A 15,536-nucleotide genomic window follows, 5' to 3' on the forward strand; every position below is an offset into this window, starting at 1 on the left:
TGACAGTTCTTTGAGAAAATTGTACTGATTTGACACATCAATTGTATATTGCCAAATAATTTCCGCTTCGATCGAATGTTAAAAACTATTTCAAAAAGTTTAAAACTGTTATATTCAGTCAGAATCATATCAAATAACTCATAAAGTGACTAAAACCGCCCCCTACTTGCAAAATTACACGAAAATTAGTGAAATTTTAGCTGGAAATCACGAGATTCGACTTACGCGGAAATTCAAGATACGCGGTATTTTGCGGCCGTTTTCGGTCCCCATTAACCGTGTATCTCGGGGACCGCCTGTACTTTTGCATGGTGTTGCCCCTATCGTTTCAAGCAAAATTTGTCCACCCGCCGCCATCACCGGCGCACAGTTCGGGACGCGGCACAAAGCACCGTCGGCCCTTGGCGCGGTCGGCCGGACGGCCGGCGGTGGCGGCGTGCGAAAGGGCAGCATGTTCAGCTTCGGCTCTCGGGCGTTCGGGTTTCGGGCCCTTCGAACGGGGTTCGGCTTTCGGCTTTGGTTCGCTCACGCGCGTCGCCGCAGCGCTTCGGTGTATACGCAACAGAACGAACTGGCCCTCCCGGTCGCCCGGCACCGACACGACCGCTCGCTCGCACACACGCTTGCGCTTGCTTCAACACCGATGAAACAAGAAAGCCCTCACGCGTTGTACACACGCGCTTACTGCCGCACCGTGTGTACGGGGTGGCCGCCGAACGCGCTGCTTGTGTGTGAGTAAATGGTGGGTTTGTCGCAGTGGGTAGCCCGGAACGCAGCTCAGTCAGCACGAAACTGTCGTGGCGTTTGCTCTCTCTCCGCTGTGTGGAAGGTGTGTATCAATTTGTGTACGCGTGTGTGTGTGTGTGTGCGTGCGTCAGCGTGGATTATTTGGTCCTTTCTAGCGTGTGTGCCGCTCGTCCTACCGAACGAATTGTATCGCTCGAAAGCGCGCAGTGCATCCGTTCGGCATCGTGGAACAGCCAAACGAGGCAAACAAACCAAATCAAACGAAAACAAAACAAAACGGTGCGAGTTTTGCTGTTAGAATTCTACCCCCAAGACAACACACGGTTTGCCCGCAGTGCAGTGTTTTGATTTGCCAGAATAAAATTTAAAACAAAAACAAAACCCGGCAAAGCTGGTGCGTGCTGGTGCGTTTCTAAGCCGTGCAGTTCAGAGTGAATTAAAAAAGTAATGCATGCAATGTCAATGCATCAAACGTGCAAATGGTAAAAAAAACAGAAAATATTGAATAAATCGTTTACTACCGGAAGTGGCGCGCCAACGCGCCAAAGAAACTGGCCAACATAATCTTGCGCACGTGTTTCGAGCTGGTGTCTGAGTGTGGGTGTTGGTGCTGTTCTTTTTTTTTTGTTTTGTCGACAAGAGTGTAAACTACGCACGAGGAAAGTGCAACAGTGAAACAAAAAAAAATGCAAATCGCTGTGCAGTGCAGTTCGTTTTTACCACAAACACAAGGTTCTTGCTCACAAACAAAAAGCAGCACAAGCAGACACAACGAAAGAAACTGAGCAAATGCACTGGTGAAACGTTGAGGAAACGTACCCGTTCGAAGTGCTGTTTGTGTTTTAGCGTTCTGTGCAGTTGCAGTTGCAGACTGCACGAAACGTTATCGAAACAGCGGCCACGTTTTTAGAATCGCTCCTCTTACTTCTGCTATCAAAAATGTCCTGCTCCGGCCACGGATCCACTACTATCAAAAGGCGCACCTCGTCGCCCTCCTCCCCCAGCGCGTCAACACTCGCCTCCGTTCCCTGGCTGTAGCGTGAAGCTGTGTGTGTGTGTGTCGCGGCGTTTGTGGCTTTGCGGCTCGCGCTCCCCCCAGTGTGTCCTTTGTGTCCTTGCGCTACTATCTCCCGTGGGAGGGGAAGGGCTGTATGCGCCTTTGTTTTTACCCTTCAAAAATAAGTTTTTAGCTGTTTGTACAGCAAATTTTAATAGCAAAGTGACGTTTTTTAATGCAACTTTAAATTTGCAAAAAAAAAAAACAATTAATTTTTTGACTTAAGTTGCTGAAAATATGCAATTATGCAAGGGGGAACACTTTCGGGCGATCGCCAAAACATCGACTGGCTCTGGCTGAAATTTTTGTATTTTTTTTTTTACGAAATTTTTTTATTTGTTTTGCGTACACGTCGCCAAAAATGTGACAAACGACGAAACCCTGTGCTCCTGTAAAAAGGGGAAAACACGCCAGCTGAGGCAAACCGGTGACACTGTTTTGGTTTGTGGCTCCATTATTTCCCCCCCCCCCCTTTTGTTTGCGGGTGGAAAGAAAAAGTGTCACGAATCGAGCATACATTTATTTGTATTTTGATGGTTCGTTTGGAGCACTTTTTTTGTTGTCGTTCTCTTCACGCACAAATAGCGCTGGCATGGAAACTAAAATTTGCTCCATTTGCTTTTTTACTGCTCGTTCCGAGCTGTGTTTTTTGCTTTATAGCTCGTCTGCAGCGAGCTGGAACCTGCCACCAGGGTCCCTTTGGACGGCTCAAATGCAACTCACAATGTTTACAGTCTCAACCTTATTGGTGGCCCCAATTTGCAGCACGGAAAGCAATCGTCACGGCACAGCAGCCTAATTGTGGAACTCTGGAAGTGCTCGGCAGGAAGGCAAGGGCCAAACGAAATGGGACTTGCCAGTAGCTTGGACGGCAAATCGGGACAGCAAACACCAAACCCGAACGGCGCAACCCACGCAACTCCGCGGCTAGAAAATATTTCTAAAATCGCGCAAAACCGTTCCGTGGGGGGGGGGGGGGGGCTAAATGCAAGCGCGCGCGCGTAAACGCCTTCACGAGTTTCTAATTTTTTTTTTTAAATCCACCCACACCCAGCACGAGGAGGGTGTGAGAGGGGTTTTTTTTTTTAGTAGTAATGGTAGTGGCCGGCATTTCTTTCTTTCCTTTTTTTTGCTTTAAGAGTTCATTTCACTTCCTACAGGGCAGCAGACAGGGCAAGAAAATGTGTGTGTGTGTTTTCCCTGTCGTTTACTGTTTTTTTTTTCCTTCTTCTTCTATTTGTCACCGTCGCAATGTTCTACACCTTCTTCATCGTATTATTCTTGCTTTTCGCTTCACAGCATAGAGAACAGAGAAAAGAAAACAGTTTTCCTTGACATTCGTGGTGCGCGTGTGGCTCTTCGTTTGCATTTTTAACGGTGTTTGCCGGAATACGACGAATTATTTTTTTGTTTTGTTTTGTGTGAGTGCTTTTTTGCCGTTCAGCTCCACCACAAGCGGCAAGCAAGGAAAAAGTGTAGTGAGTTATTTTAAGCCGATGCGCCGAACATCATCAAAGCGAAGTGGTGCTTAAGCGAGTGGGAAAAGTGCGTGCACGAGAGTGAAAAAATAGTGCGTAGCAAAATAATAATAATAATAAAAAAAAATCATTTAAGAAAAAAAGTCGCGCACTCCTGAATTGCTTCGGAGCAGCGAAAACCCCGAAAATTGTTTGATCCCGGGTGCGTGAAACTGTGTGAACAGTGTGAACGAGTGAAGGGTTTTTTTTTTAATTTTTTTTGCAGTGCAAAAGTGCGTGCGGGAAGCGCCATTTCCCTACATCAAAACACCAGTGAGCGTGTTGCTTTTGCCCGCAAGCAAAACCACAAACGCACGGACGCCGAGTGGTTGCGCGTGGAGGAGGGAGACGAGGCGACAGCAGCAACAATCAACCAAACTTGCCTGGACCGCGCCAAATTAATTGTCCGCATTGCAATAATTCAGCACAGTGTCATTCGCCACAGTGATAGCCATAGAAGGAAGAGCATTCAAATTGTGAAACGCAAGCGGCAAACCAACAACAACAAAAAGGCCCAAATCCACCCGACCCCACAAGTGCAACACCTTTCCGGGCGGGGGTGTCCTTTCTCGCTGCGTAGCTGCTCTTTCCGCTCGCTAATCGTTACAATCTCGCTGCTCCCATCCCACCCTATCCAGGCAATGTGATCAAGCTGGGCCGGTCGGCTTTAGTTTGTTTTTCGTTTTTTTTTTCGTTTTAATTCCGTTTGAAAAAGTGCGCACCGCCTTCACACGGAGCGCGCGCGGCGGTAGCGCCAACGGTGGAGAGGAAGGCAAAAGAAAATGATGGAAAAACAGCTCCTGGTCGCGGTGTAAAATTTAACGCTGCTCTAGCGACGCGAAATCAAGCCAGCGCTCGGCTGGTCAGATAGTAGCATAATTGGATTTCAACTCTTGATGCGCTCCTGCCCGATCAGCTTACGGTGCGAGAAGGGCAAGTAAATAGGACGTGTGGCTCCAGCGACAGAAGCGGGGACGCAGAAGGAAGCCACCGTGTGCACGAAATCGAATCAACACGCGCGCGTCAAAAGCGAACCGTGCCGTGTGTGTGTGTCTGTCTGTGTGTGTGTTTGTGCGTGTTGGGTGGGCGGGCGTCTGTGAGTGGTTGAGCCGAGAGCGGCGTCGGGGCGGAAGAGTGTCCTGCCATCCTGTGACAAGCGCGCACAAACAGGAGGAACAGCGCGGATTCGGAAACAATTCAAGGTAAGTTTCGGGTGAAGCTTTTCTTTTGTTTTTTTTGGTCTCTTTTTACTTGTACGATTCGGGAAGGTTTTTTTTTTGAGAATGACTGATGCGAATGGTTGCGCGAATGGGGCTGGTGAGCGCGATGGAATGCAATCGCAATGGCGCACCAACATTTTGAGGTGGAAATTGGATCGATTTATTGACTTACAGCGAACGTGTGCGGGTCCCTCCCCTCCCTCCCCCCAAACGCTCCTCGCCGTGCCAGCAGTAAGGAAGCGTCAGTTTTATTTACCCACCGCTGTGGAGGGGCAAGGTGACCCTTTTTTTTCGGGGGAGGTGGAATCGTGCTGATGGTGTCCTTAAGGATCCCATTTGTTTGGGCGCACTGTGCGCGGGGGGGGGGGGGGGAGGAGGCGTGGTAAACACGAGGCAAACGAGTGGAGTCACGTATCCTTCTTTCCTCGGGGGAGCATCAATCTTTCGCCTCGTCAATGTTCCCAACACGGTGCGGCGAACAACGAACAACCCATCGGCGGGTGTCAGCAGATCGGGAATTCAGGTCAATTTGGGCACGGTACGAGGTGGGAGGGGGAGGGGGGAGGTTTGGAAACAGCGTGCGAGAGGTAGCGGGTAACGTGCTAAAGCTAAAGAGTATAAGTTGTGCACTCAAACTGGAGTGCTACTGAACGAATGTCCGACAGATAGATAAAGCGAAGCCAAAATGGGCGCTGTAAGGATGTCTTTAACGTTTCGGTTTACCCAGTTTTACGACGCGATTAGACCGGCACTGTCTTGCGACGCTAAAGTGGTGCGAACATGCACAGCTCAACTAGCTCTATCCTTACATTCGAGCAGTTTTCGAGCAGTTTTCGAGTTGCTCGATAAACATTATATACTTTATTCGATAGCTAAACTCAAGTTAAGTAGATTGAAGGTAAAATACGAGATTCGAGCAGCTGCTCGAATTGCTCCAATTTAGGTCGAAATATGGAAATCGTCGTAGACGCATAGCGTATCTTTGAATTCAACGCTTTACCAACTGGAGAACAGTGATTTGTGTGCCAAAGACTTAAAAAAAGGTTTCCTCAATGCTTACAGCTACACACACTTCAGTGTATTAGTGTCAAAAGCGAAACATTTCAACGATGATATAGTTCAAACATACTGCGCACCGTTTAGCGAGCGTTAAACCACCACAACGAACTGACACTGTCTGCCCGCACAAATGAACTGTCAAAAAGGCTGATCTGCTTTGCATAATTCCGGGCGCTAATATATGCTCCTGCCGTGCACGCGGACCCCTTTTCTGCTCTACAACTAAAGGTGTGTGTGTGTGTGTTTATAGGAACAAACGCTCCGGCATTTTCCCCCGTCCCCCTTCCACCGTGCGGTACCGTGTGGTGTGGACGTGCCCTAGAAACAGAAGCAAAACAAAAGAAGAAGCAAAAAAAACAACGACAAGAAAAAACACACCCACCCGAACACACCTTTGCGCTGAATCGCTTGAGCATTATAAGCGTCTGCCCTCGTGAAAATTCAGTCGAAGCAGCAAAAAAATCCTTACCTCAAAAGTCGATGCGCCGTACGCGGGGCATCAAGTAAAAGCATACACACACACACACAATCCAACGCACAACTCCTCCACCCACGGGGAGTAAGCTAGGGAACGGAATATGAGGCAAATTTGCTTGGGCGGGCGAGAGCGTTTGCGTATGTCATCGTTTGATTTTTCCATATCCTGTCCAACGCACACTGGCAATTGTGTGCAAGGGGAAGGGCGCCAACCACTCGCGTATGGCTTGCACGCAAATGATGCCCGGTGGAGGGGGAGGTGCGGGAAAAGATATTAATGAAACAACGACTGGTAAGAGCAGCGGGAAAAGAAAACTTTCTTGCGCGAACGAACAAGAAACAAAAAACGGAAACAAACCTTTTAAAGGCGATGGCACGTTTAGGCTACGCGCGGGGGTTGTTTTCCACCCTGTTTCGGTGCTCCATCCGGCTCGGAAAAATGAAAGCCAAAGCAGTCGAGGATGGCATGGACGCAGGCAGCAAGAAATTGGCAAAACATAAAGATCATAAAGAGCCTCTAACATGCACGGGAACATTGCGCGTATATTGCAAGTGATTTCGAAGAAAGCCAAACAGAAGAACGCCGCGAACCGGAAGGAAGCAAGACACGAGAACAAAGGTGCAATAAAACCCGGTATGCGGGTGGCAGGCGCAGCAGGAAGGTAGATAAAAACAAAATATCCGAACCTGATCGGCGATGAGGCACGCAGAAGCATTGCTCGGCTGTGGGGAGAGGGAAGCCGAAAGGTGAGATGCAAGCAAGGAACTCTCTCACACACACGCGCGTGTGTGTGAAGCGAGCAAACAAACAAATGAGCGGACGAAATTTGACATTGACTTTTGCTTATCAGCTCGTAACAAGGCCCGTACCCATTTGGGTTCAATATTGGGCTGGTGGGTTGACTCGTCAGCCTGTGTGTGTGTGTGTTTTTTTTTTTCATAAGATATCATAAGCCATGTGGGTGGTTAAAAGTTGATAACGATGTACCGACCGACCCTGGATGGCAAACGAAATGGATCTCGGCACGAATAAAAAAAACCCCAGATATGCTTTCGTAGGAAAATTTCTCTACTCTTGAAACGAATGTCAGCAAGACGAGCTGAAGGTTCTGGGAGGATGATATTTTTGTTTTACTGTGAATTTTACTATGCCGCTAAATGTCTAGAAATATTTTGCGCCTTTTATGTGCCTTTTAATGCCTTATTAAGACGTCACAAGACGTGAGACGTAAGACGTTTGCAGCGTTTTATTAGCCAGCAGGGTGGGCTGGACTGACAACTGTAAGACATAAAGTTTCTTTTTGGCTGCTTCCGATTGTGGTGCAGCTGAATGCTAACATCTGTACGACTGCATTAGCTAACCCACAAAGATCTCGTTTAATCCATCACCATCTGAAGCATCTTGGGGCAAACGTGCGCGTATGGCGTGCGGAGGGCCATTTTTTAACACCCAAAACGACGCTAACGATTAGAAATGCGATGCGCCCACTGCGATGGGAGATGCAATTAAGGCCGGGAAAGCCGGGAAAGGTGGGCCCGAGGGAGGGGGGGAGCGGGTCATGGTAATATTTCGATTACTGTTTTACAAGCAGTGCTCCGCTCTGCTGCAGCAGATCGCTGTTAAAAACCGGCAGCAAACGACTGAAAATCCGTACGATCCGTTCCGCGGGCCCGTTTCGTCACGCCGCCGGAACGCGCTTCGTACGCTTCTTTATTGACTGCGACGAGCGATTTGTCGAGTGTTTGAGTGGCTGGCGGTGTACAAATTTGTAACGATTTCATCAAACCACTCCGACACACACGCGCGAAAGGGTAGATTTCTCACGGTTCGGATCGGCGTTGCGATGGGAACGATATCAAATAATGTGGAACGGGAAAGGAAAAATGGTGATGTGGATGACGGATTTGTGTTTCTCGTTTTTTTTTTTTTGTATTACACCACATTAGAAATTTGATTCGGACCAGCTATGTGAAAGAGAAGAAGAAGAAGAAGAAGAAGAAGAAGAAGAAGAAGAAGAAAAAAAAGAAAAAAGAAGAAGAAGAAGAAGAAGAAGAAGAAGAAGAAGAAGAAGAAGAAGAAGAAGAAGAAGAAGAAGAAGAAGAAGAAGAAGAAGAAGAAGAAGAAGAAGAAGAGGGAAAAAGAAGAAGAAGAAGAATAAGAAAGGGAAAAAGAAGAAGAAAAAGAAGAAAAAGAAGAAAAAGAAGAAGAAGAAGAAGAAGAAGAAGAGGAAGAAGAAGAAGAAGAAGAAGAAGAAGAAGAAGAAAAGCAAAAAGAAGGAGAAGAAGAAGAAAAGCAAAAAGAAGAGGAAGAAGGAGAAGAATAAAAAAAGGAAAAATAAGAAGAAGAAGAAGAAGAAGAAGAAGAAGAGAGAAAACTTCTTTACAAAATGAAAAAAAAAGAAATGATAATAGTAAGTCATCTTTTTCTGTCATTTTTTGCAGACAAATGACATGTAAATGACGTTTTACTTTGTGATGTTGGACCATTTTTATTAACTCTAAAAAAAAAAACTCTGTAAATGCAACAGTCACGTGCTCGCGGAAATTCCTCCACTTTCCCATAAAAAGCAACCTGGTTACAACACATTAGCTTACGATGCGGCAAGCTTCCCCCACATCCCCCACTTCCACACATAGCGCGCGTTCCAAAAATTGTTTGACACATTACGAGCTGTCAATTGCTTAATACCTCCACGGCACAAAGGAAAGCGAATGCAGACCAGCGACGTAACCAACCAAGAAGCAGCCCATGCCAGGCAAACGACCAAACGACTCCGTCAACCATGCGTGAAAATGTGCGCGTGAAGAAAACATCACAATAAAAAAAAAAACACCCACCCTCCCTCCATCGAGCGCGCACGCCGCCAGCAAATGGTTACCATTTTCATATTTCCCGTTAATTGCTAACACACTCCCGGGGAAAATTCCCTCCTTCCCGAGTTTTTAACATTCCATTTCCCAATTCCTTCGCGCACGATCTGAAAAGGGAAGAGGGGGCGGACTGTGTACCCATTTTCCCTTTGCCGAGGCTTCAGTTTGCGGTTATCCGCTTGCTTGATTGGAAAAGTGAACATAATTTTCGAGCCGCCTGAAAGCAAACTACAGCCAGTAAAAAAAAAACGCTAATGATACAGTGAAACGAGGAAGGTTTGGTTTGCAAGATGAAGATGCGATTGGCCGTCGAATTAGGACGCGCACGCTACGAAGTGCGTGAGCCGCTGTTGCTGGTGGCAAAATCATAATTTCGTTGTTAAATTGGCTTGGGTGAGCCGGTAGGGTGAGGTCTCGTTCGCCACCGTCCGCGCCGTCCGTTTTATTTATGTTTCCATTGCCCCAGCGATGGCGACGCGCTTGGCGTGCGGTTTTAGGACGGGGCCCTATAAATTGCCCTTTGTTTTTTTGAGCGGGCTGTTCTAGCGGTGCGTTGCAGTAAATGTTCTTTTACGGCGAGCGGCCCATTACCACCGACCGGGTTCGATCGGGTGTTCGCATCGCAGCATGCAACGGACGGTGCAAATGCCAAACGAGGATGGCATTTGGAAAGCCAACGCCAATCGTCGTGCAAGGCGAGTGTTAATCTTCACGGTTAGGCAAGCGCATTCGCCGGGACGTGCTCCGGTGCACGATCGGCAGGATTAGGCAGGAGCTGGGCGGAAAGAGTTATTTCCAATTTAGCGGGGTATTCGGGGCGGCGCGCGCAGTCGATCTAGGGGGATTAAAGCACGCTGGCGATGGAGCGATACGGGGTGTGATATTTTTAATTTAATGTCTGCGCTTTTCTTCGCCGCTGGCGGGGAAAAAAAGCGGTAACAGCAAGTGCATCGTAAAGTAACTGCGCCATTTGTGCGGCATTTGTGTGCGCGTGTGTGTGGCTTTTAAAGTGGCCTCCAAAAAGGTTTTAATTAGAGCGAGGGGAAGAAATAGGAGGAAGGGGGTGCAGAAGAAGGGGGGATAACTCAAGTTTGAAATTTAATCGTTGAAGTTTTGCCTCATAATATAAAACGCTATTGAGAATATTGCGGGCTTAAATCAGGTTTGCGATCGGTTTTGGTTCATCAATATCCGGTTCGAAGGACTAAAAAGAGAAAATCTGCTCTACTGCAAAACAGGTTCTTTCTGAACCGGTTTTTTTGTTTCCATTCACAAAGCACAATTTGTAATCTGATTTTAGCAGTTTAACAGTATTGATTATAGAAGGAAAATCCTGCAGAATGACAGTTGATTAGTGTAAGTAGCTAAATGCATTAAAATCCGGCTCGAAGGACCAAAGTGTGGATTGATCGGTGTAGGTCAAACGTTTCCTAGAAATAGAAGACATTTTAATGCTGTACACTTCATCCAAACACCATATGGAAACGTTAAGCATTTAGCTAATATGAAATGGAAATTCCTCATTAAAATTAATTGAACTATCGTCGAGTGGTCGGTCTTTATACTAGGAATCGAAGCAGCAGCATGTGGACTTTTCATCGATCAGATTGAATCAAGCTAATTTAATTCCTTTTGACTCTTTTAGACGAATCTCCATTCATTCCTCACCCATCATTATTCCTCACAAATTTCACATTTTACAGCGAACAAACCGAGGGGAATTAGACGACGAACCTTAACCAGCATCTAAATTAAACTGATTCATATCGCCTACTCGTTGACGTGCTTCATCGTGCTGCGAGGCGCGAGCACAGAGCATTGTGTTTTTTTTTCGAACCCCTTCTCAAAAGCCAGGAAATATAAGAAAAAGACACACACACACATACGCACTCATGTAAACCGATCCTTACCATCGATGGGGACGACATTTCTTGACGCTGTTCTTGGAAGAGCAAAGTAGGAAAATGGAGAAAAAAAATCAAAACACCCCTGCACGGTGTGCACTTCACCTTCATTGCTCTTATGAAGATTAATTTATTGCCATCCAACTTATCGGTACTTATGTTTACGCGCTGCTTAACAGCTTCCCGCTTGGGCGGAGGGGGAAGAAAACCTCCACCAAGTGCAAGTCACTAACCATGGCAAGCGGGAAGCAGTTGCTGTCGATTATTAAAATGCATCCCGTGATGCACAGGCGTCACCCGATCGCTCCTGCCATTCGCTTTGAAATATGTAGCTGCCTCTCTCGCTGCGCGCGCACCCCTCGTTGCTAGTAACAAATAGAGGTTTTCTTTTGGTTGCTGCTGCGGCTGCTGTTGCTTGGTGCAGCTGCAGCTGCCTATTTATGCTTCTTTCACACACACACACACTCACACAAAGTGATTGACTATTTTTCACATCCCACTTCGCCCCCGCACGATGGCATTGTGTAAATGGCAGCGGATGACGAAGGTGATGCATTTCGTTCGCACCCTTTTTTTTCCCCCGGAAGGGAATGAATTGTCTGCTCTGCTGCTCGTGGGATGGTTTGTTGTTTTTTTTTTTTTTGTATTATCTTCTGAGCATTATGATGGGTAGAAAAATGGATGCCCAACATACAAAAATGTGGTGTTAAATTTTTCATCTCCATCGGGGAGTGAAAAATCGGGGAAGGGAACCACGAGGCACTCTTTGCGGTAGCAACAAAAGGGGCGAAGTGACAACAAGGGCACCCGGGATTACTTACCTCATCGATAAACACTCGCCGCAGCTCGTTCCGTCACCGAACTTTGCTGAATTTTCCCCTGTCCCCGCCGTTGGTTTTTTTGCTTTTTTGCTTTTTTGCCTTTTCCACCGGATTTTTAACATTTCGCTTTGGCGCTTCCCCTCTTCCGCCGCTGAGACGTTCTGTTTGCAGCTCCGCGGATTAGCATGTGAGCTGAAAATGGGGGAACTGGGGGCCGCTTGGGGTGGTGTTTTATGGGCATAAAGCCATCCAGCCACCGTGAGCACCCGGCTAATGGAACCGATACGAGCGCGCGAGCGCCACACTGTTTGGCAAAAAAAATTTGGTGCGCGCCCGCACCGCGATGAGAGCTTCCCGTGTTTTAGATAATTGAATCTCTTTTCCATCATTACTGTCCGCCCCATGGCGCACGCCGCTTGGAGGAGGGAGCGAACAGGAGATGGGAGGCACTTTCTTGTTTATATTTATCAAAATACTGCACGAAAAAAAAAAAGAAAAGCACGCACAAAATCGAACGTCTCGTCTCGGCAGCCAATGCTGGACGTTTCGGGCAAGGGGCGGCACAGCAATGAAGACATGATTCGGCGATGCTTTTCATGAGGGGGGGGGGGGAGGGGAGGGGGAAGTGTACAAAATATTGATGGCGAACCAGAGTGGTGCGTGGTGGGAGGGTGCGCTGACAAACTTTACTAAAAACTTCACCCAAAAGACAAGGGTAGAAAGGCGGGGTGCTGTGCCGCACTGCTCGAGCCCCCCCCCTCCCCGCCATCCACTCGGTTACGATAATTTAATTTCTGCATCGAGGGCAGCTATTCGCGATTAATAACGGCCCCCGAGTCGGCCGATGGCAGTGGTAGTCGGCAGCCATTTTTATCGGCAGCGTTTGGTCTGTTCTGCTGTTTTCTTTTTTTTGTTTTGTTTTTTTTTTTGCACTTCCGCTACTGCTCGATAGCATTAGCTGTGTCAAGGAAATGTGACACCGAGTGGGAGGATGTGAAGAGATTGGGAAGAGAGCAACCAGAAGAGCAACAAAGAAGCAACATACACCAAAAAAAATCTTTCCGGAAAACAGTATTGACACGTTCACTTTTCACTCACACAGCAGCATGCTGTGAAAGTGAACTCAAGCAAACGTAAGGAGGAGGCGTAAAGGGCAGGGGGTGGGGGGGGAAGGGGGAGTGGTAAAAGAAAGAGGAGGGAGAAAAGTACTCTGAGCTAGCTATTAATTTCCATTTTTAATTATTAATTATAAATTTCTTTTCACTGTGGCGCTTGGAAAGTGATTTGTTCCGCCTGGCCAAGAGGCTGCCCCGTTTTAGCGTTGTATCGGGACTGTCGTTGCTTCCAGAGCTATCTCTCATTTTCCTATTCTGTTTTTAATTTTATATGTTTTTTTTTGTTTTAATTTGGCAACCTCCAGGCCTGTCATTTTTGGGGCCATTTTTTAATTCTAAAATTGGAAATGAGCAAACAACGTGGAAAGAATTTTACACCGAGACGAAAAGCAAGGCTGAGACACGGAGAGACAGACAGAGATAGGGAAAGAGTGAAATAGAATAATGCGCAACGTTTCTTATTTTTAGAGCAAGAAAATAGGAAACCAGCAAGAAGATGGCTTCCCAAGGTCTCGATATTGAGCTGAGCAGCAGATAATGTTGGTCAAATTAAAAGATTCATGGAGAACGGATAAGGACATGCTATCCCATCAACGTTAGCCGCAAAAGGTACCCATTGTTTGGGCCCCGCTTCCACGCGCTCTGCAAACCCACCTGGATTGTTGTTTTCTTTTATTATCTTCTCCGTGTGTTTTGTTCGTTGTTGCCATTTTTATAACACAATCAATGGGACTATTCATTGGGTTTTAATTCTTCTCGTGCTGCTCCGTCCTTGCAGTGCGGAAAAGCCAAAACATGATAAACACAGCTCACCCAAATACGCACTTCAATGAACCTTTTGTGCGCGTGTTCTGTGAGCCTACCAACAGCAGCAGCAATAATAATAGCAATAATAATAATAATAATAATAATAAAAAACCTTCCCCGAAATCCCATTGATAAATTCTCGGAGAGCAAATTTTTCATTTTTCCCACCTCCCCCCAACTACAGTACTGGCGGGCAGGCCATCGTCGCATACACGCCACAACTGTAGCCCGGCCATGCAATGGGATGATGGTGGGTCGCGAGGTTATTTTTGATTTTTATGAAGCGCCATTTTTTTACGCGCCACCATGCGCCTCCATGGAAATGATACGAGCGTGCCAATCCTCGCCGTCATGCAACAGTAGCTTACATTTTGAGCTCTTGCTACGGGTTTTTTTTTCCTTCCTTTTAACTCTGTGTTTGACAGAGAGAAAGAGAGAGAGAGAAAGAGCAAGTGAGTGCGTGCGAAAGCATTTCTGTTCAGGCCGATCCGGCTTCGCACCTGATGCGCACTGGAACTGTCGGGCAGCGTGTAGTGAACTACGGAAGAGCTTGCGCGACAATTTGCCTTCCAGGTGGCACCGAAAATAACGACCGTGGTCATCTACTCGATACCCGGTATCGGTTGGAATCAATTTTCCCGTCCATTCCCAGAGGAGGGATTTTTTTCTCCCCGGCTCCCATTTGTGCGTCCCGGGACTGGATCGGGGAGCGATTGAGTACTAAGGTTGGTGTTGGTTTTTTTTTCTCTCTCTCTCTCTCGACGTGCTCACATGCACACTAAAGGTCAAAGGTGTTCGGTAAATGGGGGGCGGTTGAAGCAATTTCCGTCTTTCACGGCGATGCACCTGCAAAGGAAGGGCACATGTGGCAAAAAAAAGGTCGAACAGATCGGAACGGAAAACCCGTGTGGGAAATAGAGAGGTCAGTTCAAACTGGCCTCAAGAGATGGTTTGCAGGTGGTGTGGACTTTGCAGAACGAAATGAAACGCAAACGAAGGACAAGAAGATGTAAACAGCAACGCTTTCAATTATCTGATATGAGGTTTTTTTCACGGTAAACCTGTTAAGTTATTTCAAATTGCAAAAAAAAGCAAGTAGGAAAGTTATTGCTCCAATTTCCTAAGTCCTGTCAGTATTTTGGTGAAATCTTCGCCTGCAAGACTGGTACTGTAATAAGATATTGGAATTGCAGTCTGCTGGCAACAGTTTACTTACAGATGCATATCTTGCACAGTTTGCTCAAGGTTCTACAAAATGGCGGCCAAAAAACGGCTCAAATTAATCGAAAAAAAGGCTCATTGTACAGCACAGTTTGTTTGAAATGGCTGCTGTCTTAATTCGTTTGAATTCTCTCAAACTTTGATCGCCATGGAACGAACCCAGAACTGAAAGACTCGTTCAAAAACAAAACAAACAAACAAAACAACAACACCCAACGTCTCGTTTGTCGAAATCATTTTTGCGTGGCAAGTATTTTGAGTAGAAATGCGTCGCATCATAACAATTTGCTGTGAGAACTTTCCGATGCGAGCGTTTTTGTGCATGTGTGTGGGTGTGTAGATGTATGCTGGTCAGGTTGTTGTCACTACTGCTCCATTACTAATCTGCTTTTGAAGGCACCGGTGAGCCCGAAACAAGCAGAACCTTCTTTTTTGTTGTTGTTGTTGTTGTTCAAAGCCCTTCCACACCATACTACAAAGGCGAAAAATGAAAAGCCTCCGGGCCACAACCGGCCGACTCGATGTGGATGATTTTTGCCCTCTCCTTTCTCTCTCACAGTGTGTGTGTGTGTGGGAGTGTCTGTAGAGTGTCCTTGCCGGATTATGGACGCCACAGTGCATTCTCCAAAACCCCGGGCCCCAAACAGGGGGCAGCGCCGAACCGGCCCGGGACTAGTGCCGGGCTTGATGGCGCAATCGTCTTTCGGTGCCGCTTGTTCA

At 46.9% G+C, this 15,536-nt stretch overlaps 1 protein-coding gene across 7 annotated transcripts in view; it reads left to right on the plus strand.

Annotated features, from left to right (window-relative positions):
* The first annotated feature begins 546 nt into the window (after nt 1–546).
* LOC1272049 (irregular chiasm C-roughest protein) overlaps nt 547–15,536 on the plus strand; it is a 73,075-nt gene continuing 58,085 nt past the window's right edge. For 3 of the 7 annotated variants that reach the window (XM_061644197.1, XM_061644190.1, XM_061644180.1), the window contains exons 1-2: nt 578–829; nt 3,104–4,523. The gene's annotated coding sequence lies outside the window, so the exon portion shown is untranslated. Of the gene's footprint in view, nt 4,524–15,536 lie in introns of all 7 variants that reach the window. The other 4 variants (XM_061644161.1, XM_061644171.1, XM_061644207.1 and 1 more) reach the window with 4 other exon arrangements.

This window comes from Anopheles gambiae, chromosome X (assembly GCF_943734735.2).
Source record: "Anopheles gambiae chromosome X, idAnoGambNW_F1_1, whole genome shotgun sequence".
Taxonomy (NCBI): domain Eukaryota; kingdom Metazoa; phylum Arthropoda; class Insecta; order Diptera; family Culicidae; genus Anopheles; species Anopheles gambiae.